This window comes from Platalea leucorodia (assembly GCF_965183815.1).
Source record: "Platalea leucorodia genome assembly, chromosome: Z".
Lineage (NCBI taxonomy): Eukaryota > Metazoa > Chordata > Aves > Pelecaniformes > Threskiornithidae > Platalea > Platalea leucorodia.
Window position 1 is genome coordinate 81267193 of NC_138858.1, and position 23763 is coordinate 81290955.

A 23763-nucleotide genomic window follows, 5' to 3' on the forward strand; every position below is an offset into this window, starting at 1 on the left:
TAAAATATAATTATATGCCAAAGCTGTATTGGGTGGTCTGTAGGAGTGCGAATGAAAATAGAGTGATGTTAAGCAATGGGAAAATGTAGGCATATTGTTGGGAAATATTTTCTGATGTAGAAATTTGTTTTGCTGCTGAAGTGCTTGCGAGAGGAAGTGGTAGCAGCCCCATTGCATCAGTCACTTAAAAATGGACTGGACAAAGGAGTGGAAAATGCACTGTAAGTAACTATCCTGCATTGGCAGTATAGTACATTAGATGACTTAATAGGTGTTCTCCATCCCCAAAACCTTTGAATCTCTGTTTGCCTGCCAAGACTACCGTACATGTGAGCTCCATTGGTCTGTGGTGCAATAAATGTTTTCACTAAGGAACTTATATTTACAGATGGACAGACAGACACACAGGTTGAAGAACAATAGGGTGGAAGATATAGTTATTTTAAGTTGCCTCATGAAAACCAATTTATCATCCCTCATTAGGTGCCACAGGTGGGTTGTTCAAAGTTTGTTCTGTCTTTTGTAGTCTAGATGGAACATTTGACAGTGGTAAGTCTGACAGATGATTCTTCACTACAGCAATAAAAGTTGGCATTGCAAACATCTCCTCATTGAGCTAAGCTTACAAACAAGCCCTTGAAGATCTGTTTGGTTTTCCTTTTCTAGCTGATACGGAAGAATAATTATCTCTTATTTGCTTATGGACGTAAATAAGTTTAGAGATTAAAAACTTGGCTGTGCTTCCTCAAAATTACCCACCCCTCTTTTGTACTGGCTCATTAAAACTGGACTTATACTTGTTAGCCAGAGCCCTGTTTTGAAGGCCACGGAGACCTGCAACAACTTAGGGGAGTGTAAGAAGGCAGGCTGCATCCAGGTGTGAAATCCCTTTGACAATTTTTTTAATAGCTTTTACCATCAGCATAAGTAAAGATCAGGGGAGTCGTTTACAGCATCTGTGCTAAGAGTCATTCAGAAGACTACAATTTACAATGTAATTCACCTGTTGTTTAGTTGATGAACAGGTACGTCCCTTCCATAAACTGATGTCCACCACCAAAGCTAGATGCTTAAAAGTAAATGCTTGTAACTACTCCAGCACTATGCTGATGGGATGAAACCAAACCTGTATCTCCAAATCCTTTTAAAAGTGTTTATAACGATTAATATGTAATAATGATGTATATGTAAGATTTATGTAATGAATGAGTCTACTTAGGTGGTGATGTTTTTTGTTTTTTGTTTTTTTTTTTTTTTTTAAATGGATGGAAAGCTTCCCCAAGTCACAAATAATTCATATCTGATTTAGAGGAGATATCTACGTAACATGTTTATTTTGCAGTGTCATAGTTGCATGTAAATTAAAAAGTATCAGAAGAAGAATCATAATCTAACTTAAGGGAAGTCCATAAGGAGTTTAGTACTTTCTTACTTATCTTTATGAAACGGTGATCAAAAAAGATAAAATGCTGTCTGAGTTTTATAAATACTTGTTCTAGCTGTGTCTCAGCCTGATGTAGCTGAGCCTAAAAAAATTACACCTTTAAAAACTCTGATGTGTTTTGTGATTTATCTTCTTTATGACAGGTGGCTTTGCTGTAGGGCATTCAGCACTCTGCCCTTAGGAACTGTTTTTAGGGTGGTGAGGGCAAAGTAGACTCTTAAGAGTCACATTAAAATAACAATGGGTCTGGTATACAGTGGGACTTGTGTGTCAAGCCAGCTGCAGTGCAAAATGGGCCACACACACAGAGATCTCAGTAAGGGGCCATTGAGGCTGGGCCAGCTAAACTGCTGCCACCTAAACAAACACCATCACAGAGTCAGTGATTTAGCGCTTGATCTAAGTAGGTGACCACTTGGAAGTAAATCTTTCCAAGTACTTTAGCGAGTCACTCCACATATAATAAATAATGGAAATCCGGCAAGATTTTTTTTTTTGTAGTGGCAATTAAATTGATTAAGTAGCCTTTGATAAACAATTATTTGAGTGCTGGCAGTCTTCTTTTTTACAGTAAGGTGACAGGCTCTGTTCTTTTTCCTGCCGTTTGGGTAAATTTGTAAACAGGGACGATGTGAGCTTAAGAAATTCCACCTTAGATACAGTACTGTTGCTAATTAGGCTGATGGAAGAGATGCTGTTATTTGTCTCTTCCGTTTCCGGTGGCTGCTTTTCCGTGTTTGGTTCTGTGAGTTCATTATGAGTTTACTACAAGTTAAAAATAGTCAGAGAAATTCATGCTAACCAAAACTTTTCACAACATACTGACTGAGTGAAGTAGAATTGGTAGAGCTCTTTATGCTGTCCAGACTGTCTTGGTTCAAGGTTCGAATAGTTACTTTGCTCCAAAGCGCTGAGGATATGTTGTTTGGATAACAAAGGTCACTGAGAGTTCAGATTGTTTCCCAGGCAATTCGACTAACTGCTCAACTGAAAAGACAGAAAGATGAAATGATTAATTTTTAGGTCACTGTAAAGGCAATGACTCTTCTGTATCATTTATATCTATGTACTTCAGGATTTAAAGACCGTACACTTGAATGAGCTTCTTGGAAGCCTGGTTTAGAAATAGCTTACTGATGTACCTTATATCATAAAAACATTTTGTTATTTTTTGCATAATCTCAGACTTCTAAGTGCTACATGATTTTCCCCATCTCGCCTGATGTGTACCTTTATGAACTCTTCCGGTCTTGTAGGTGCACTTTAAATGCAGTGGATCACTTCTGTAGCCTTGATGTAAGAAAAGCTTTTTTTAAAAAAATTCTTTTTTCTCCTCAAATATTAATATGTGTACAATATTTGACAAAAGTCCTGGAGAATTAAGTTATGCTACTTTCCTTGTTTAGCTATTTGTTTGTAATAAGCTATTTGATTGTTTAGCTATTTGCTTGCTGCTTCTGGTAAGCAATGGTTTGGAGAACTGTTTGGGGGGACTGCATTTAAAACACTGGTAGTATGTACCTTTAAAAATGAGAGGTTGTTGAAAAAGGAAGAATCAAACACTGCAATGAATAAATATTCCTCCAGTTTCTCTCTACCTGTTAGGATTTGTGGATTTCACTGGAACTATCCAATTGAACAAAAATAGTAGTTTAACTGTTCTAAGGCCTATTGTAAATGACACTATAAATGGCATTTTCTTACTTCACGAGTGCAATGACGGTCTAAATATATTAAAAATAGCCGTAAAGTGTTCTTAAAATAACAAAATAACAGATATTGATTTGATTTATACAAGAAAAATTGTCAGTTGTCCTTCCTCCCTCCTGATGTTATTGTCTTGTCTCCCCTCCCTTCCTCTCAATTACTTCAGATTTTCCCTTTTTGGCCTACCTGCTGTGCATTTTAAATCTCTGTGTAGACATCAAGGCTTACTTTTACTTGTACAGCTGAGTACAAATGCTTTCATTTTAGCAGGAAAATCTTTAAATCATGGCATATTGACAAGTCTTAGTTTCCCAAGAAAAATATAGAGGACAGTAGGTGCTCTGGAAAAGAGATTACCGTGTGTGGGTTTTAAAACTTCACTACAAGACTCTAGTCCCATATTCTCTGTAAGGATGAACAACAGACTTTGAGGTGCAGATTTTTGTTCTGCTCGTACAAGCACATTGTCTTCTCAGTGCACATTGTCTTCACATTGTCTTCTCAGTGCCTGACTAATACCTGTAGGTTATTAGTATAACACAAATATGTAAGCATATGCTAATTTGTGGTAACCTTGCTAATGCTCTTAGAAGCTGCAGACGTACCAAAAAGTGGAAATCGGAAACAATTGTTTTACTGCTCATTCAATCCAGATTATTGCAAAATTACATTATTTGAAATCTTTTAACCTGACTTAAATGGGGGGGGTGGGGGCAGGGGGCAGGGAGTGGGAAAAAATCTCCAATACTGAGATGTCAGTAAGAAAAGAGTTACACACATCTGTCCTCATCCTCTCCAATAATAAACTGCGTTCTCCAATCCAGGAATTGCTTTTGTGGCCTTTATTAACAAATAGCATCCATCACATTGAAATCAGATGTGTAAATCTCATCAGATTTAGTCTCCTACATACTACGTGGGACTTAAAGGGGAACCTCTTAGGTGAGAGAAGGTCATCCGCTTTGCAAAGTGATGCTTTTCAGTAATGGTTTCTATCAATAAACAGAAATATTTCATTTTAGTTTTGTCTTGCATCTCTACTCTCCTATGTTTTCTTAATAAAAGCTGTTTAGCAATGATTTGCATAATCAGATACAACCTATATTATATTTTTTGTGTATATACATATAAACTGGTAAGTGTGGGTTATAGTGCCCTTAGTCTAAATCTATTTTAAATTTGTTTTTTTTTTTACTAGAAAATAGTGCATGAAACATACTTTTCATTATTGGATGATGCTTAATATATTTGCAGTTTAGCTTGGAATAAAATTCTAATTTAGCTAAAATGACTTAATGCAGAACTCAAATTACCATCTTCCTCAAAGTTTCAGCTGGTTGTTACATTTTATACTAGTTCTCTGTGCACTTAGTTGATTGCTAAAGAACTCACAAAGCAATAGGATATAGATTTTCATGACTGAACTTACTACCTTGCGGTTGTGTTTTGTAGCTGTTCAATTTTAACTAGAATGAGAATTTGCTATTCTATGTATAGCTAGTCCATCCCAGAAACATTATATGGATGGATTTTGCTATTTATTTGGAATAAACCTGACCATACTCTTTCTCTCTAGCCTGAATCTCTACTCTTCTCTGAACTGAATCACTGTCAGGAAAAAAGAATGTTTATGAACTATCGAATGTAGCTTTTAGAGACTTACTGACTTGAGCTATTGATTGGCAGTTACAGTGCAAGTAAAAGTTCCAGTCTAGATGAGAGGTCTAAGCCTGAGGTAATGTGGTGAACTTGGAAGTCTGAAGATATATGGTTGGGGAAAAACTGTGAGCTTATCTAGCCTTTACAAGTACTGTTTTATTCACAATTTAAAATACTGTTTAAGCTAAACAAAAATCCTGTTGAACAACCATGCATATAATGAGAACATGTTTTCTTTTAAATAACCCAGAGACAGCTGATGATTATTTTTTTAAGGGTTTTTTTGGCTAACAATTTGACTATCATCTTTTACTTCCCTGGGCTCACAAAGGTGTAGTGTAGTCTTGCAACCTGCTTTGAGAAACTGATTTTCTAAATCAGCCATTCACAACTTCAGGTTTTTGGTTTTGTCAGTGTTACTGAGATTGTATACCGAAACACATTAAGCAATGTAGTTTTAATCTCATTAAGAAATAGTGAATTGTTGTCTAGTACATAGGTCGAAACAGAGTGTTAAACAAGAATGCAAATACTAGCAAATAGCAAATGGAAGGATGTTTAAAGGGGGTATTTGAAATATACATACATGTAATTATTATTGAAGATGAAAATTATGCCCTGTGTCAATGGAAATTATTGAACCCACTGAAATGGTAGCTTGCTTCATGTTGTCTGTTAAACAATGAAGATTTCTGTGAAGTCAGTCATGTTGATGATCCATTACTCTCCAAACATACCCCTCCTCCCAAACTGTAGAGGGACTGAGTTAGTAATATTGTGTATTAATGACAACAGTTGTCTACAAACTGACAACAGTTTACTAGAAGGCAGTCCTGAGGTTTGGTGCTTATTGTAAAGCAACTGTCTGCCTCTGGGTCTTGCTCCCAATAAGATCACATGACTGTCTCCTCTGTGGTTCCCTTCCGCTGAGACTTTAACTATGCTGTTACAGTGAGCACGCTGGAACAAAATCCATGCCTGAAGGTTGAGGAGTAAGAAGCATCTCTCATCACTCCCATCCCTACTTGTCCTAGTGTGGAGATGTCCAGAAAACAACCATTTTATTTCCAAAAATGGCTCTCATGGCATGTCAGCAACAACAACAAAAAAAGTACTTAGACATATTTATGGATTTTTCAGAATTACTCGTGAAGAAAATTTGTATAATTTTGAGATCTGTCTGTGTTTGTGATGTCAGTATTTTTTTATTTTTAAGGAACTGCATTAAAATACGTACTATTTATTTTATTTTTATACGCACTAATTGGTATACAACAAACCAATTAAGTTTCTGAGAGACATAGCTGAAGGTTTTCTTAGCTGTGATGAGGGCAAAAAACATGTTTTCATTGGCTGTAAATAACTAAATGTGAATTCTGCCTTGTTCAAGAGATCAGAGGAATAATCAGCCTGCTGGTACACTTGTGTGTTAGCTTGAAAAATCTGTAAACTACGTAACTAAGATATTCTGCTTTCAAGAGTCCTTTCAGGCTATGAGTGAATTATTCAAAGTATTTGGGAAAAAGATATTTTAATAAGGCTGTTATTTGGACATGGGGTAACAAGTATTGTTCTAACCCGTGGAAGGGGGTATGTTATGCATGTTAGCTACCAGACATAGTTATAGTTTAAAAATTCTTATTTCAGTGATATAATCTGGGGATAAAAACAGCATGATTGCAAAAAGAGCATCCTTTTGCTGGGAAAGAAAGTTTATGTACCAGTCCTTTATCTTGAGAGAGGATGAGTAAAAGAAACAAATGAACCAAAGCTCTTCTGCAGTCACTTCCAAAATTGCTTGGTTAGTAATTAAAATTTTGTTTCTCTGCTCTTTCTCTGCAAGCATACAATATATCTTGTAATAGCCTTGGTAGTTTTCATGGATTTTAACAGTTTATCCTAAGCTCTATAACTTTTTTTATAGAGTTTTATAACAAATTTTGTTGTTAGAAAATCAATGTTCATGTCCACCTTTAATAACATCTAACAATACAAAAAGGTACATATAACCAGATAGTACTCTAAAAATTTAATGATTGAGGGCACCAAAGAGTGCAAATTATTCAAGGTAAAGGCATTCTTAATTTGTGATAAAAATAATTCCTCCAGATTGTGTGTGGGAGGGGTGAGTGGACAGGACTTGTCTGTTAACTCTTAGGCAGGCTACACCTTGATTTTTGAATGTCAAAACAGGTTCAGGGGGCATTAGAAGTGGACGAGTACACTGATTTTGAGAGTGAGAACAGTGAGGTGAACACTTGGGCTCCACAGCTTTCACAAGACCCTCATACATGTCACTACTGAAATCCTGATGAACGCCCTACTGTATATATTGCAAATGTGTTTGATTTACTGTGCTAATTTAATTTTCCTTTTTGTCTGTGGTCCTTGAGAAGTTTTTAATCCATTTTTCTAAAGCATCTATTTTCTTTGTGGCTAGAATGCCAGGAAGATGTTAAGTTACATAGTATTTATCACAGGGTAAGACTGAGACAGTTCACTGTGAGTAAGTATCTTGATTTGTGGAAAAAAATCAGGGCAAATACTACTCTTATTTTCTTGCCACTGTATTCTTTGGTTGGGGTGGTGGGTCTCTGTAGGTTCTATGGCACAAACATAAAAAGTGAGCACTAGCCCACCCGAAAACCCAAACACGAGAGGAAAGATGACGAGTACACATTCTTGATGTCTGAATTTCTGATCACTTCTCTGGTGGAGGAAAGAAATTGCAAAATGTTGCTGCCTTTAATAGCGAAACTTGGCTGTGAAGGTCCGGGGAGAGATTTGAGCTGAAGGTGTTGCCTGGTTCACAGACCTTAATAGCAAACATGATGCTGATACCTGTATTAGCCTAGAGAATAAATGGCAGCATCTTCCTTAGCCATTCAGGAGATGGGCTGAGGGAGGTATGAGGTCTTAGAATAGGAATGGGAATCATCAACTTAGAAAGGGGAGGTGAATTTGAATGTAAATAACATCATCAAGATTTAAGGTACAGGAAAATAAAGAGACTGGGCTAAGCAGGAAGGAAGTATTTTAAAGCTGTCCTTGTAAGCTAACACTTTAAAATAAATGCTTGATCAGAAACAGGGAAAAAAAAAAAAAAGCCTAACTTATTTTGGTTTTAACTTCTGTTGGACAAGCTGATATCTAAAATTGACACTATAACAATTTTTTTTACCTTTATTACTAACCATTTTTAAGACTTGGAGTTGGGAGGTAGCGTATTCCCAGGTTTTGCCCATCCTAATCTAGCTGTGTGGTTTATCTCAAGTTTGCCAGACAGTGCTTATATAACATGAACACAGTGGTTTCTTTCTGGTGTGCTGCCAGAGCTGCATGTGTTCATCAAATGTTGTTTAGTCATTGCAGCATATTTATGCCATCTGGAAATGCATGTGCTTCCCTTCCTGAACAATGATCTTTAATCAAGACCACTATTATGGAAAGGCTAGAAAGAGTAGTATACATAATCAGTAGGATGCCAAAATTAGAATTACACATACATTTTTCCTAACCCTATCATGTTGCACTGAGGGTAAGAAGCTTCCAGGGGTGCCACATCTCTGGAACTAGTACCTTTATCCATGATCTCTCTTACTTCTGTGTATATTATGCAGAGTCCAAATAATTTCAAGAGCTTCAGGGTAATAATAACAAATCAAGAGTCATCATGGAGAATTGTAAGCCTATAGGAATTGCCCACTATCTTTTATTTATTAGGAAACTCCATTTTTCCAGATCTGTCTAAACAGAAACATCCACAAAACCATTTCACATCTGTTGTACTCCTTTCTTCATATTACAAAAGCATAAGCTTTTTTTCCACACATTTTTGGAACAATTTCTTGATTGTGTTAAAGCTCCACTAGCTTTTTGCAGTTGGTACTAAAAGAACACGTAGAGAATGCAAATATGTTTGAAGTGCTGTTAATTCATTTGGTAAGAGCCAGGAACTGAAATGTGCCTTGTAGCATTCTGAAAACATGTGCATTCACAGATGATATTCAAGAAGCAGGAATCTATATTCAGTCACGCGTGTAAAACTGATCCGATGTTCGCTGAATGATATAATTACTCAAGTTCATCTTTTGCATTTATAAAGCTTAGTGTGTTTCTGGTAATTTCTAGTAATTTTTAATGCCAAATACAGATGTTTTGTTTTAACAATAACTCTTATATTGACAAGTTGATCTCTTGTTGTGGGTTTGTTTGTGGGTGTTTGTGTGTTTTTTTTTTTTTTTTTTTTTTTCTTTTATGAAAGTCCGTAGCGGGGTAGGAGCGGGAAATGTCTCTTTTCAGGTTTTCTGGTAGTGCTGTAGTGCTTGATAAAGCTGCACTAGTTAATCCCAGTATTCCTAGAGCTGGTTGAGAGAACTGCCCTGTATCTTTCTCCCTTCTTAAAACCAACTTTCTTCAGAAGCTGACTTTTTAGGCTTTTTGTTTGTTTGTTTGTTTGTTTGTTTGTTTGTTTGTTTCTCTGATTGCAATTTTAAGGCTTTAGGCTGGTTGAAGTCTAGCTGCCTAATCATGGATTGATCCAGACACATATTGAGGGTTTATCATACTTCTCTTTCAGGAGTCTTAGAGTTTCCTCTCTAAAAAAAAAAAAAAAAAAACTTGAAAAAGAAAAGCTTGAAACTGACTTGGTGACAGGTCTGTCTGCCTGTCAGGGAGCTTCTGGACCTTCATAGGTAGGCTTATGATTTTATGATACCACCATGTTTAAGTGAGTGGAGGTTCTCTGTGTGACTGCACAATTAATACAGAGGTTGATAGAAGATACTTGTGTTATACGCTTCCTGTTAAATTTACCACAGCTGATACACTTGGTTTTGATTCATCTCAGAACTTTATGAAAATGTGGGTGCAATCAAATGTTTATCAGCTATCTCTCAGTCTAGGATTTTAGTTAATTATTCTTTAGTTCTCTCTTACTTTTACATAAAGAAACACTTGTATTTCATGGTGTATGACTGACTCAACTTGGTAGCTTGTGCAGGTGAGGCTCAGTGACACTTTCATGTTGTATATAGCCAGTCTTGGTCCTGGCCTCTGTGCTGTCTTTTTCAACAGAAGTGGACTTTCCCTTCTCGCAGTGCAAGTATGCTCTGCAGCGCGGCAGGGGCAAATTTCATCATCTGGCAGAATTTTCCTGGTACTGGATATGTCAGTCCTTGGAACATATGCTTAAAATCTGTTTGTATTTCTTCAACATAAGCTGAGGCTTGAATCCGCAATTCCTTTCTTAATATTTTTCTAGATACATTAAGTTTCTCCTGGGTGATAGCTTTTTTCCCCTGGAGTGGTTTCTGAACTATGACAAGAAGGAGCTTTCCCCACAAGTTCAAGTGTGGTACTTGAAGTGTAACCACTATAGACCATTCAGTTGGAGTGGTACTACCTAAAATATAACTCTCTAACCAAACAAGAAAGATTACAAAAGAAATAGTAACAAATTACAAAATGGGTTGTTTGTGTACTTGAACATGGAAAATGGTGTAATTCAACAAATGGCAGCTACTTTAATTAAAAAAAAAGAAAAAAAGTTCCTAGATGTCAGGTCACATGCCTCAGGAAAATACACATATATTCCACAACATATGAGCATTTTCCTTTCAGCTATAACTTTAAACTTAATCTGGACTATGACATTGGAAAGAAATATGTTTCCATATGTTAAAGTATTTATTAATATTTGTTAAAAAATTCATGTGGCTTTCTCCATAACTAAGGCATAAAACTGTTAACGCTTCAGTAGTCTGGTGGGTGACATACAACCTCTGTGCCTTATTGTTTTCAGTACCTTTAAAGGGATAATGGTTAGTAAGAGAAAGTTGTCTTTATCATATGCACTCTGTCTTTTCGAGAGCTAGAATGATAGAACTTATTAGTATATGATGGAAAACCCAGGTATACCAGGCTATATTGAGTTCTCTATAGACTTAATTCAGGATGGTAGCAATATGCATTGATTTTGAGAAGAAAATACATATTTTGCTCTAATATTAAGGTAACAGCTGAGGAAAAATACGTAAGATTCTGAAATTATTTTTTAAGTGTTGAGATACATTGTGGGAAATAGTTTTATTGAATGGATTTGTAGTACTGATGCAACTAAGGCTCTGAGAGTTCTAAGTTTTCTGTTTCATTTGATATACATGAATCCTTATCCTTTATTACTGCTGTAAATTATAATATTTCAGTAGTATCACTCTGAAATTGAATAAAATTTCTTTCTTCTTGTTTAAGAGAAGCAATTTATGATTCATTGGAGTCATTTTGGCTTAGTTGCAAGTTAGTAGTCTTTTGAATTTAGTAGGATTGCTTGCATAAATTTTAAAAAGTTTCAACAAATTGTGGAAATAAGGTAAAAATTATAGAAGTGTTTTCTCTGTTCCTTAGAATTCAGAAAAAAATAAATTTATAGTGGAAAGCTAACATTTATATGGTGGGACTCTCTAATGGGTGCTTGAATCCTTAATGGATGTTGTGTAATTACTGTTTTCGAAATACTGTCCAACACAAGATGGAGACCCACATTCTTCTTGTATTTATCATTAAAGCTTTTGGGTGGTGCTCAAAGCCAGTTTATAGCTGACAAGTGACATAAATTGGCTGTTGTTAACACCCAAGCTATAGATATTTGCTACTTCAGAAACTAATCCTGTCTCTTACATTAACAGAGCTTGGCTTATGCAATGGTCTTATTAGTTGAAATGGTCTGGCATTGCTACTGAAGCTCCACTGAAGGCTTGCACAAGTTGTAATTAGTTTTGAAAAGCTATATTTAACCTCTTAGGGAGCTTATGTGGCCTTTTTTGAAGAAGCATACCTTTTAAGAAGGGAACATATATTTTTACTTCATAAAACGCGACAGTGGGGGTGTTACTTTGGTAAGGCCCCAGTAAACCTGATTTGATAAAGAGATATTCATCTTAGCTATGGTATAAATGTCATCTTTAAAAATATTGGGTAGATTCCAATTTTTTTGTATTTATCTGCTGGTCATCTTGTGGATAATATATTGTCCGTATTCCAGAATATTTCTTACAGGACAGTCTAACTATAATCTCACAAGGGTGGAAAAATAATTGCTGAAAAACAATACTGATAAGATTTCTTAGTTTGAAGTATTGCAAGCTCTTAATATATCAAGCATTTTTATAAATGTTTGTTATAAGAGATTATCTTTTAAATTTGTAGACACCCAGTTGTTTCTCTCCTCTTCATCAGACTGAAGATAGGCAGAATCCTGAGTTCCAGGCAAATGGCACACCTCCTTCTTCTCAATGAGGATATAATGGTTTTGGGCAATTCACTGAATACAGCTTTGTCATTGCTCATTGGTCAGATTGAAGATGTTACACCAAGGGAACACTTGAGGCACATGTCTCTATTTGAAAATCACAAGTTTATGATGATGTTTTTAGAAAAATTTGTGAGAGGCGTTGATTGAGTGTATTGCTTTGCAAGGGGGCGTGGCTAGATTTAAGACAAAAAAGGTATAGATTTGTTTGTGGGGGATTTTATCTACATGTTGAGTGATAGGTGTGTTTAATAAGCACTGTTATAACCTTCTTTCTTTGATTAGATTTCTGAAGCAAAAATTTGATGATAATATCACAATGCACACATTTTGTTCTAAGTTCTCATCTTTCTTTTCCTGCAAGAAAGCCTACCCCTTGCCTCAGTGGTATACTGTAGTGTCTGCATGTGTTAAAATTTTGGTATGCATTTTGTGTAGCAGACTAAAGCAGAGTCTAAGCAAAAGGATCTCTTCAGCAGATACACCAGGCAAGTTCTTTGTTGATCAAATCAGGACCCTCTAGTAGGGTCCGAGTGTAGGGTAAGAGGGATTTTCCACATGATCTTCCCTTCAGCACAATCCTTAAACTTATGAGAGGAGAAGAGAGTATTGTCGTCCAGCTCATCCTTTCCATTTCACTAAAATGTTTGTGTGTGGTGGCCTTTCTTCTCTTCTCCCCTTCCTTATAAACCTTATTTTAAAATACAGAAAATAAAGGTTCCAATAAAACCTGAAGTTGTAACTAAGACACAGTGGAGCCCATAGTGTTTTTTTGCAACAATTAAGAATTTCCCAAATGCTGTCTATAATGAATGAACTCTTGGTTTCCCCTGAAGTTGGGCATTTAAGTTGGGAGATCATTCTGTTACAGATCCCAGCTGCTCTCTTCAGTGAAGAAAAGTAAGTATTCATAGCCATGGCCTAAGGAGAGTTGTTTAAGAGATAGGATCTGGTTTCCTTCAGTGTTTGTTTTCAAGGATTATCTTTTGGTCAGAGTAGATGCACAGCTGTTTCACAGGTCCTAAATTTTCCATTCATTATCAACTTGACACCTATGGAAGATAGGCGAGATCTTGAGTTTCCATCAGTGCTTTCCCATGGGCATGGAAACTAATTTTAGAACACTTGGTAGATAAACAGTTGAACTGATTATTTCAGAGCATTTTAGGTCACATGCCAGTATTCTTTAATTTTAGTTCATACAGTATTGTAATTGATGGAGATAGCAACAGTTGCAGGCAATGGCACACTAGTACACTAGATAATTTTAGAATACTGCTTTTACTTGTAGGCACTTCGGTTTGGACACTTTTGTCTACAAATAAAATATCTTTTTGCTGAAAGTTCTACTAGGAATAACACTAAAAGAATGCTGGTTTTGCTGAAATCAATTTCCCTTAGTCCCCTACATGATGACTTTTAAAACTGATCTAGCTGCCTGTTGCCCTTATCTTCAGGGAGACTTTGTGAACATATTCTCTCTGAAAAATCTCAGTCTGTTTTTTGTTAGTTGTTTGCTTATTCCAAACTTTACATGAGAAAGTTCACATAAGTGAGAGAGAGTGATGTGCAGTAGTTAAGTCAGCAGTAGGACAGATAGCCAAGAAAAAGAAACTGGAACTTTTATTTGTGAACCACAATTACATCTGAGTTTGGGTTTCAGAAATGCTATTTATTGTTCAGTCCATTAGTTCGATCCTGTTGAAACAAAAAATCAAACTCATCTGAAGTAGCAGCTTTTCAGTTGAAGCTTCTAAATTTTGATCACTTCAGCTATGTGGCGTCCTCATCAGTTGAAACTTATGTCTCAGTTCAAAACCAATGCAACTCAAAAGTTTCATTTGTTGAAAGGGGAAGTGCAAGATATCAAGGGAGGGCTTGGTTCTCATTTTTGCTAAGCCTTAAAAGCTGGCCACTAGGTCAGCCAATTTATGTCTCAATAGCTTTGGACTTATACAGCAATCATTCTTTACTATGTCTTCACAATGACTCAGCCCAGGCAGATTTCCATCCCCTTTTCCACCCCACTCCCCTGGATTAGTCATATGCAAGTTAGCAGTATTAGAGAAGCTGTTTCTTAGCTCTATCTGTGGATAGTTTCGATTATCAAAAGACAAAACGACTTCATTCATGTATAGCTTGTAACTTGGGGACTTCATTCTGAACAGAATAGAAGGCCAGTCTGTTTCTCTCCTTTTAAAAAAGTCACTGTGATAAAATTAAGTGTCTGGATTTAGTAAAGAAAAATGTAATTATGTTTTTGCCCTAACTTCTGTTAGCAGAAAAATCAGCTAAAAAAAAATCAGCTCAAAACTGATTCTCTCTCTCATGGTCTGTTTATAATGTTCACCTCTTTTGCCTTGTTTTCACTTTCTAGTTTTCTGTTATCTTGCTTTTTGAGTTCCTTTCTTGAAGTTTATGGCTTAGTATAGCTGTAAAATTATCAAACTGGAAACCAAAACAACTAAAATACCGAGTTGATGTATGTTGCACTTTAGAATTACATGAGTACACTATAAACAAAGAATTTCCATGGCTTCCCTTCAGTATCACAGTTTAAGCTGCTCATATGGTATACATCTGTGGTCTTTTGGCAGCATGCTTGTCTGCTGCATGGGAGTTTTTTGAGTTTAGAGCTAACCTCATATCTGTCTTCCCATTACTCTAGAAGTTATGAAGCTCTTGGGCTTCTTGACATGGCTGCCATGAAGGGAGCTATTAAAATGTTACAGAACCAAGGAGCGGGAATTAATAATGCTGCATGATGGGAATGAAGGTGGTTTTTAATAACAAAACGAATACCTTTGAGTTCTTTGCTTTAGATTTGTGTTTTGTATGTATAGATTATGCTGATTTCTTATACACAGATCTAAAGGATGATTGATCCTTGATTGATTCACTTGATTCATGCTGCGTTGCTTTCAGAAAAGGTAGTAACGACCATACAGATGGTTGAATCAAGTACTTAGATCTATATCAACAATTTTTAGAACATTTGGGTGGTCAGAAGTCTCACTGTTTCTTACTTAAGAAAGCACATTTAAATGAGGCTTTTCCTGCTTAAGTGGGAGTTTAAAAATATGAAAGAACAGATGGAAGAAAAGTGAATTTACAAAAAAACCCCCCATCAGAATAACAGTAATATACGGGAAAGATCTGCAACTGGTAGAATTATGAGCAGAAGTACTTTTATAAATTTTCTGTGAATTGTACTAGGCTTATATTAGGCTTGTTGTATTTCTATTACTGAATAATGATGAGAAAAATGTTACCATCGCTTCAGAACAGGTCAAGATGTTCCCTTAGTATTTCTCTAGTGAATCTGAAAAGCAAAAATATTTGTGTGTCGCAAAGGCAATCCATTAGTTACTAAGGAAGATATTACATAGATGAGCACATTTACATTATCATCCTCTGCAAATAATTTGTGTCCAAGAGAGCAAAAAGAATCGGCTGAACTGATTTTTGACTTGCTCAAGTAAGGTTTTAATGCTAAATCCTTGGGAAGTTATGGAAGACTTGAGAATGTGCTACTGTTCTGTCAGCATACACTGGGTATCCTGTCCCGCTTGTCTGTGTTGAAATCTGAAGCTGCCTATGCTGTAGTCAGTCTGCAGTTAAAGTAACAGGCAAGTCTGCTAAAATACTAAGGGATTACAGAATGAAAATGTAATTGTTGCTGGTAAATTGCCTTTATAAAAAAAAACCTTGCATCTCAGAATGTCTTAGGGGAGGATCAAGTTTTACATTCCTATAGTTAGTCATTTACAAAGAAAAGAAAGTCAAGATTACTTAGGCTGACCTAAAAGTGAAGAAAGGATTGTTTAAGGAAATCTGTGGATGAGGGATATTGCAGGAGACTTTTTTGAGGTAACATATCAGAGTTTTCTGTATTTTACATGAAAGCTGGTTTTAATTATTTCCCACAAAATATCTGAGGATTTAAGACTCAATGAAATAAGTAATAGCTATGGTTCTTACTTTTGTACCATTCATCAAGTCTGGAATAAGTATTGTACGTATTTCATTTCTAAAGACACTACTGTAGATAGGAAGTCGCCAGGTACGAGCATTGTAAAAGCATTTGTAAAACAAAGGATGCAGCAAAGAGGAATGGATTTCATTCCCCCTTTTTATTGTCTGTTTCTTTTCAGCTTAAATCATTTGTAGTAGTTTAGGGTCGTTCCCCCCCCCCCCCCCCCCCCCAACATTCTTTAAAAGTCATAGCTTCGTGGATTGTCCTTTCTTTTTGTCTTAACCACCTAAAGCTACAGTCTTTTGGTGAATTAGATAAGGCAGAATAAAATCAAGAAATGAAAACTGTATCGGAAACCAAACATTTTAAAATGTGCTGGGAAGTGATATGGCTCTTCATTCATATATCTGTTTTAAGGCTTATCATCTGCATAGTGAAGAAATGTGGTATCACTTAGACTGACATGGAGAACAAATAGGAGCGTGTAAGTGCATTCCGTGAATGGTGGAAACGGCAATAGGTTATCGTGAGGAAACTAGGGAGTTTCTTGATATTATAATGAAAGCAAGTTGAATGATATGATCTCTTTAAGAAAAAACAAGACACCTGAGGAACTTCAGAATTTAGCAGAAAAAGATGCTCAATATAGGAGAAATACTTTAAAGTTTCTTTAGAGGAGCCCTGTTGAAAGGGGGTGGGGGGAGTTTGGGCTTGTTTTTGCCCAGCAGTTCTCCTGTGTTTGAGAACATCTTAGAGTGATTTGAGCAAAGGACAAAACTTAGAAATTGGAAGAGGAATTGATATGTTTTCTGTCTCAGTATTTGTATTTTGTGGATGCTTTTTGACACTTTGAAAAGCAAATTATTGTTTCCTCCCAATAAACTTTTGGTGGTGGCAGTACTATTAATTAATACGTGCATTTAAAGTAGTTGTGTCGTTGTTGCTATGATGGTTTAGAACACAGATGATTTAAGGCTTAGGAAAAAATAATCTTTTGCTAGATAAGTTTTGTGTAGGTGGGAACCCTGCAGCATAGCATTGCAGGTACACAGTTCTTTGTCTCTGAAGATTGGTCATGTATTTTTTCATAAATGCATTGGTTCAAACAATAAACAATAGCATTTCTCTGTATATACTTCCAGCTTTTACAATCACCTTAAAATAAGAAAAAGGCTGTTGTTTTTATAATGAAATTTAATGGCACAGAGGACTGCACTGTCAAAATTTTGTGTGTTGTTTTAATTGTTTCACTTCCAGACTATTAGCAGGAATATTGTCTAAAACTTATGTATCATTATCGTTTGCATCTGTAAATTATAGTCCATAGCACAGATCATGCTATTCATTGCTTTGCTAGAATGCCAGTGAATTTCATGCCATTGCTCAGATGATTTTTAAGTAAATGTGTGTAAGTACCTTATCCTGTGTACCAGAGGAAGAAGAAATGCCTTTAAAAATATATTTATAATTTAATCTTCTAAAGAACTTAAAAGATAATATTGTAGTGTATTTTTTCATTAAAATTCTGAGATTAACATGGTATATTTTATTAAGAAAAGAAATTCAATCATTTAGTTATGGATTCTGGGCAATCCCATGATGGAATCGGGAATGTGTGAAACCTTTGCATTAGATTAGAGTATGGTGAACAGAGTGCCATGCTTCAGAACTTGGATGGGAACATTGTGATATACTGACGTTAAATATGGAAGGCAAGTATTAAATAACGTTGGCATCACCGTAAGTTCTATAAGAAAAAAATTTCAAAAGACCAACTGTGATGTTCTCTAGTGCACAGGTGGCTCCATTGGAATGAATCTAAGATTTGTGGAAAACTACGATTGCTAATGTCAGTTGGAGTTTGCTTGGCCTTAAAGTACTTTGCATAGGAAATTACCTGCTGTGTTTATTTCATGAGCAGAACAAGAATGGGTGACGTTTTGGTCAATTTCAGTTCACAATTATCTTTTATATTTACTGAGTATTTTTATAGCCCAGTAAGAGATTTTTTTTAAAAAAAAAAACACTTAGATTATACTACATGCATGCAAGAAATTATAATTTGCTCTATATAGTGTGTGTTTTTGTGAAAAATGACTTTTCTAGGCTATCTGATTTATATCCTGAAATAGTAAATATTTTTTCAAAGTCTTTAAAAATTCTGTAAAACACTGTTTTTCTGAAGTGGATTGTATGTGTGTGCAAGTCAGAGGTGCAAGTGAGAAACGGAGGACATAAAGCAGGATGCTTCTTGTTGAGATACACTAGTGAGACCAACCGACATTAGGTCAGTAGCTTCCCTCTGGGGAAGACAGAGACAGGGACTGGGTTAAGCTGGGCAGTACATCTCTTCATTAAGGCAGAACAGCTGTAGTTTGACATTTTGGTGCTCTAAAACTGAGATTGGCTAAAGTTCATTTTGGATTTTTTTGGGTTTTGTGCATTCAGAGTCCTCTGTCCTCTTTGGCCTGAAATCATCAGTGCATGTACAGTATAAAGCTGAGAAAAAAGTGCCTTTAACAAACGTACTCTCCATGTAATGTTTAAAACAAACATGCTGTGTATTGCTGTGGCAACCAGACAATAAACAAGTTAAGAAATACAATCTCTCTTAAATTCACAATATGTGAGCAGTTAGTTCCTGTAACAAGATTATCTTCTACGGAGTATGATCACTGGTTTGTAGCAGCGCTAAATATCTGTATAAGATGTCTGATATTTTCCAATCCGTCTTTTATTCATACAAGTTTTTATTTCAGTAAACATAAAGATTCTGAGAAGATTTAAGATGATTGCATAAGTAAAGGAAAAGAGCATGAGGATGGCTCTGATGATCTTAAAAACGTAACAGAAAATGTTGTCTTGTTTTAGTTTGTTTTTTTTTTTTTTTTCCCCTCCAGACTTCACTTCAAGTTCATAAACAAACAAACCAAAGAAGTTAAGCTAGGTCTTTAGTCTATGCATAGGTACCTTAAAAATGCTTGTTGCAGCTAACGTGAAGCCTGAGCTGGCAGGCGGGGAGGCGAGCGCCTGGTCCAAGACAGGGTGGTTCCTGTTGGTTACTCACCCACTGGACAATAGCAGTGGAAAAGCTTGCAGCACTGCTCTCTTCACCAAGTTCCTGAGTTATGAAGGACTTCTGTTAAGCTCTGGTTACAGGCCATCAAATACCAAATGACTGCTCTTTCCGTGCTTTTATTGTATATTATTTAAGTTGTTTTTTTGAAATGCCTTTTAAAACTTGCCTTGGTAGGTTGAAGTAATTGTAATGTTCTAACGTGGACTACTTTGGAAATACTCTATGCTAATCTTTTAAAAGAATTTCTTTAATATTTATAACTTTCCTAGCAAATCTTTACACAGTCCAGATGCTGCATTCATCCATCTTTTCATGGCTATATCCATTAACCTGAATGGATCTAGTTCCTGCTGATCTGGGTCACGAAGAGGAAAAGCTTGTATGCTCCTTGGGTCATATCTACATTGGCTATATTATTTATAAAGAAGAACACGGCAACACCGATGACAGCCATACACCGTAGATGGTCAGGTGCTGATGTTTCTCAATAAAGCGGTAACGAGATATGGAGTATGCCTTGTCGCCTCTTGAGCCCGTCACTGTAAACATGCTGTTAATTTAGGATTATCTGGACACTGGGTAATTATAAAGTAATCTTGACTCCCATGCCTAGGCTGTTTTCTGCCTCCTGACTTGTGTGACAAGAGAAGGTGTACAATCATAGAATCATAGAATGCTTTGGGATGGAAAGGACCTTTAAAGGTCATCTAGTCCATCCCCCCTGCAATGGGCAGGGACATCTCCAACCTGATCAGGTTGCTCAGAGCCCCATCCAGCCTGGCCTTGAACGTTTCCAAGGATGAGGCATCTACCACCTCTCTGGGCAACCCATTCCAATGTTTCACCACCCTCATCGTGAAAAATTTTTTCCTTGTGTTTAGTCTGAATCTACCTTCCTTTAGTTTAAAACCATTACCCCTTATCCTGTCGCAGCAGACCTTGCTAAAAAGACTATCCCCATCCTAAAAAGACTATCCCCAATCTTTTGATCTGCAGCAAAGCAGCTGTTCTAAATTTTAATGATGTCTAGGGATTTGTATTCTCAACGTAGGTTTTAAATGCTGATCCAGATTGGAGTTGCTTTAAGGCCTTTTCTTCTCACTATCTCTGTTGCAGGCTAGGAGTCTTATTGAATAAAAGTTTCAGTCTTTCTTTGAAAGAAGTTTCTTTCAACTGTTTTACTAAGGCTTATATAAACTTACATTTTATTTCTTTCTTGGCTTGACTGAAGAACCACAGAGCTACTACTGTCTCTGAGCCTCAGTGGGGCTGAAATGTAGTGTAACTCCTTCTCAAATCTGACTGCTGTAAATAAAAGATCCAATATAAACCAATTGCTAGTTCTGAATGAATAATGGAAGTATCGTGTATTTATATCAATTTAGAAACAAAACACCATACTAAGGGCACAATTTTTGTAAGGAGAAACATCAAAGTGATGGTTGTATATAGCTGACATATGTATATAGAGAAATACACATCCTCTGAGGTCTCTTCAATTATGCAGGTTAAGACTGTGTCTTTTGTTCGGAGCGGTTTCAGAGTAATGCTCGTTGAAGGTTTGTCTACACTTGAGCTACTCTGATGATAACTCAGCTCAGTGAAGGTGGCTGGGGTGTGCAGAGCACTTCACCTGCATTCCTGCTTATTTCTGTGAAGCACTGTAACTTTGAGGGGCAAACTCATGGATCTTTGTGCTCTGTCAGCTGCAATGCTGGAAACAATATGAATTACCTTTCAGTGCATCTTGGAGAAATCTGTCTCCTTCAGGCATGTGATGGGATAGAGAGAAAGCTGTGATGGATTAGTGGCCCTTGAGCGGAGTGATCTGATAACCTCTTTGTGGAAAATGGTCTTATTGGCATATGAGCTATTCTCATTCATCCTTTGATATATACCATTTGACAGGAGGGACAACCCGACTTGAAAAGAAAGTCTGATAAATTTGAGTTGAGGATTTTTTCACGCGTACCTAGAACTTTAGGTCGGCAATTGCTTTATAGCTCAGGGAGGACTGACCTGCTGGGAGTGGCAGAAAAAAAAAATGAGGAAAACGTCTCAGCTGCATCATAAAAGTTCCACTGAAAATCCAGTGATTCACTGGTGCTGCCCGATGCCCTGAGTCACTGCACTGGGCGGTGTAGCATGCAGTGACATGAGCCAGCTCCATACAAGGGCATAAATTAGTTAATGGCTACTGAAGAGAAAGCTACTGAAGAGCAAACTCTCACTTTTCATTCAGCCCTACTAAATGCAAAGAATAATGCAAACTGAGTAGTAATATTAAAGAAAAAAACCAACAACACTTTTTTACTGATGTTATTTACAAATTGGATTAAAGCTGCTGTCAGCTACCTTTTTGTGATGCTTCCTAGGAAACTGAAGTGCAAAGTCAATTAATCAAGTTAGGACTAGCTTTCTGATGGTGGTAACTGGATTATTATACATGAAAAATAGATTCAAACTGTTATAAGGACTATAGGGATGATGTTAACTTTGTTGGGGTTGCATAGGATTCTTAATGTGGAACACTGTTATAGAAATAAATGCTGGAGAGAAGAAGGAAATGTGTAAAAAATAATAATCATAGGGCTTAGCTTCCTTGACATTATAGTCTACTTCCTGTATCTGTTGATCAAAGTAAAATTTTTAATTATGCTTCAGATTTTTCCTGTGGAGTTTGTATGTATTACTGTGGCATCTAGACCCCTTTTTATAGATCATGTCTTAAAGAAAAAGAATTATTGGTATGAGAAGCATTCAATCTAAACAATAATACACAAGATTTGAAGGGGAAGCATGTACATTTTTACTGTTTTTTTTTTGTTGTTGTTGTTCATTTGTTTATTTAGAGCCCAGCTCCCACAGTTGCCTAACTGAGTAAGAATTTTAGCTTTCATTTAAGTTTTGAGAGTCCCTATTGTGAACATTATGGAAAAAGCTTAAAAATACAAATTTTAAAAGCTCAGAAATATAGAAAATAGTATAGAAAAAATAGGGTTAATTAAAGTTAACACTTATTTTAAAAAGTTTTTTCATTTTAAACTGATATGGTTTGGGGATCATGAAGAATCTGTCTTATGATTTTTTTGGTGGGTTATTAATGATGAAGTTTAATGTGAAGAAAGCAAACAGTATTTTGTGCTTCCAGTGCCATTACTAACTCCTTCCTTCATGTCTCTTTCCGAATTACAATGATTTGAAATGTTTAAATGAGAAAGGACAAATCCCAAAGAAAGGAGAAATACAGGTCAGGGATGGAAGGCACGTTTGAGTTCAAACTGAGGAGAATGTGCGTAAAGGCTGGAGAATTGCTTATTAGCACTGCCAAAGAGCAAGAGGAAGTGGATGTTGTGCTTTCTTAATATGCCTTCTCAGTGACATCTAAGAATCTCTAATCCAAATTTGTGTTGTTGGAGACAAATTTGAATGTGTGTGGATCTTGGGCGATCCTCTCATGCAAGATACTTGCTCAAATAACTTTAAGGTAAATAATCATGATTTCTATAACTCTGGAAATACAAATAGTGTAAAAAACTGATTTCTCAGTAAACTGTAAACTGCAAAAGATCTGTTCAGTTTCAGGTTGACATGAAATAACTCTCGCATGTTGTCACTTTTTTAATGTAGAATGTTAGAAAAGAACAAACAGAAGTTGAGAACAATGTTAGGTTTTGAATTCAATTCTATCTCTAAGTTTATTTTTAAAAAACAGTGAAATAGCAAGAATTCTTAAGTAATTTGAGCTAAAAAAACTACTTTAAATTTAGAAAATACTGTACTGATAAACAAACTTGAAAAAATTGTGGGAGGGAAATAGTCTATGGCAAAAGCAGTGCTTCGGTTAAGTTGTGGAGGAAGGGACAAAAATAGTAGAATAGTGGAAAAAAAAAAAAAAGACAGACAAACTTCTAGTTTTTGTATCTCATAGTTCACAGTGAAAGTGGTTCGTGGCAAATAAGACACAATGAAGGCCATGCTTGCAGAAAGATATCTGTGTTTTCTAATGCTTTGTGAGGTCTAAGAAACAGTTGAAAGATTATAGCTTTCCTGGCGTTTTAACTGTGACAAGATAATTATGCTCATTGGAATTTGTCCTTTGCTGTGATGACAGCGTGTGTGTGGGGTATTTTCTGTTTTCTTTTTGCTGAAGACAGAGTTGGCAGCTTAGAATATGGAAGGAAGAAGTTTTGGAATAGGCACTATGACACTGAAACTGAAGTATTTCAACAGCCAGACAAAATGCATTTGTAATACTCTGACATTTATTTCTGCACAGTCATCTTTCCAGTTAACACCCTAATAGTTGAAACAGCATGTAACAAAACATAATAACAACCAGTAATGTGTGATCAGATACCATTATGATCATAAATTCAGAAAAGATAAGCCAAAACAGTGAAAAGCTAAAATTTCCACAGACTAGGTATGAACCCATAGATAGTGGTACTACTTTTCAAAGCATTGACCAATACAGATACTGAAAGGTATTGGAATCTTAAAAGAAAACAGAAGTTAAAATATGCAATACTTTTTAAATTTGCATTTTGACTTCTGTTTGCATAGGATGTGCTGTAATCAAATTTCCA

At 36.1% G+C, this 23763-nt stretch overlaps 1 protein-coding gene across 1 annotated transcript in view; it reads left to right on the forward strand.

Annotated features, from left to right (window-relative positions):
• The window catches only part of XRCC4 (X-ray repair cross complementing 4), a gene marked incomplete at its 5' end in the record, with an annotated part of 164705 nt that overhangs the window by 11371 nt on the left and 129571 nt on the right, over positions 1-23763 (forward strand). The window lies entirely within an intron of this gene.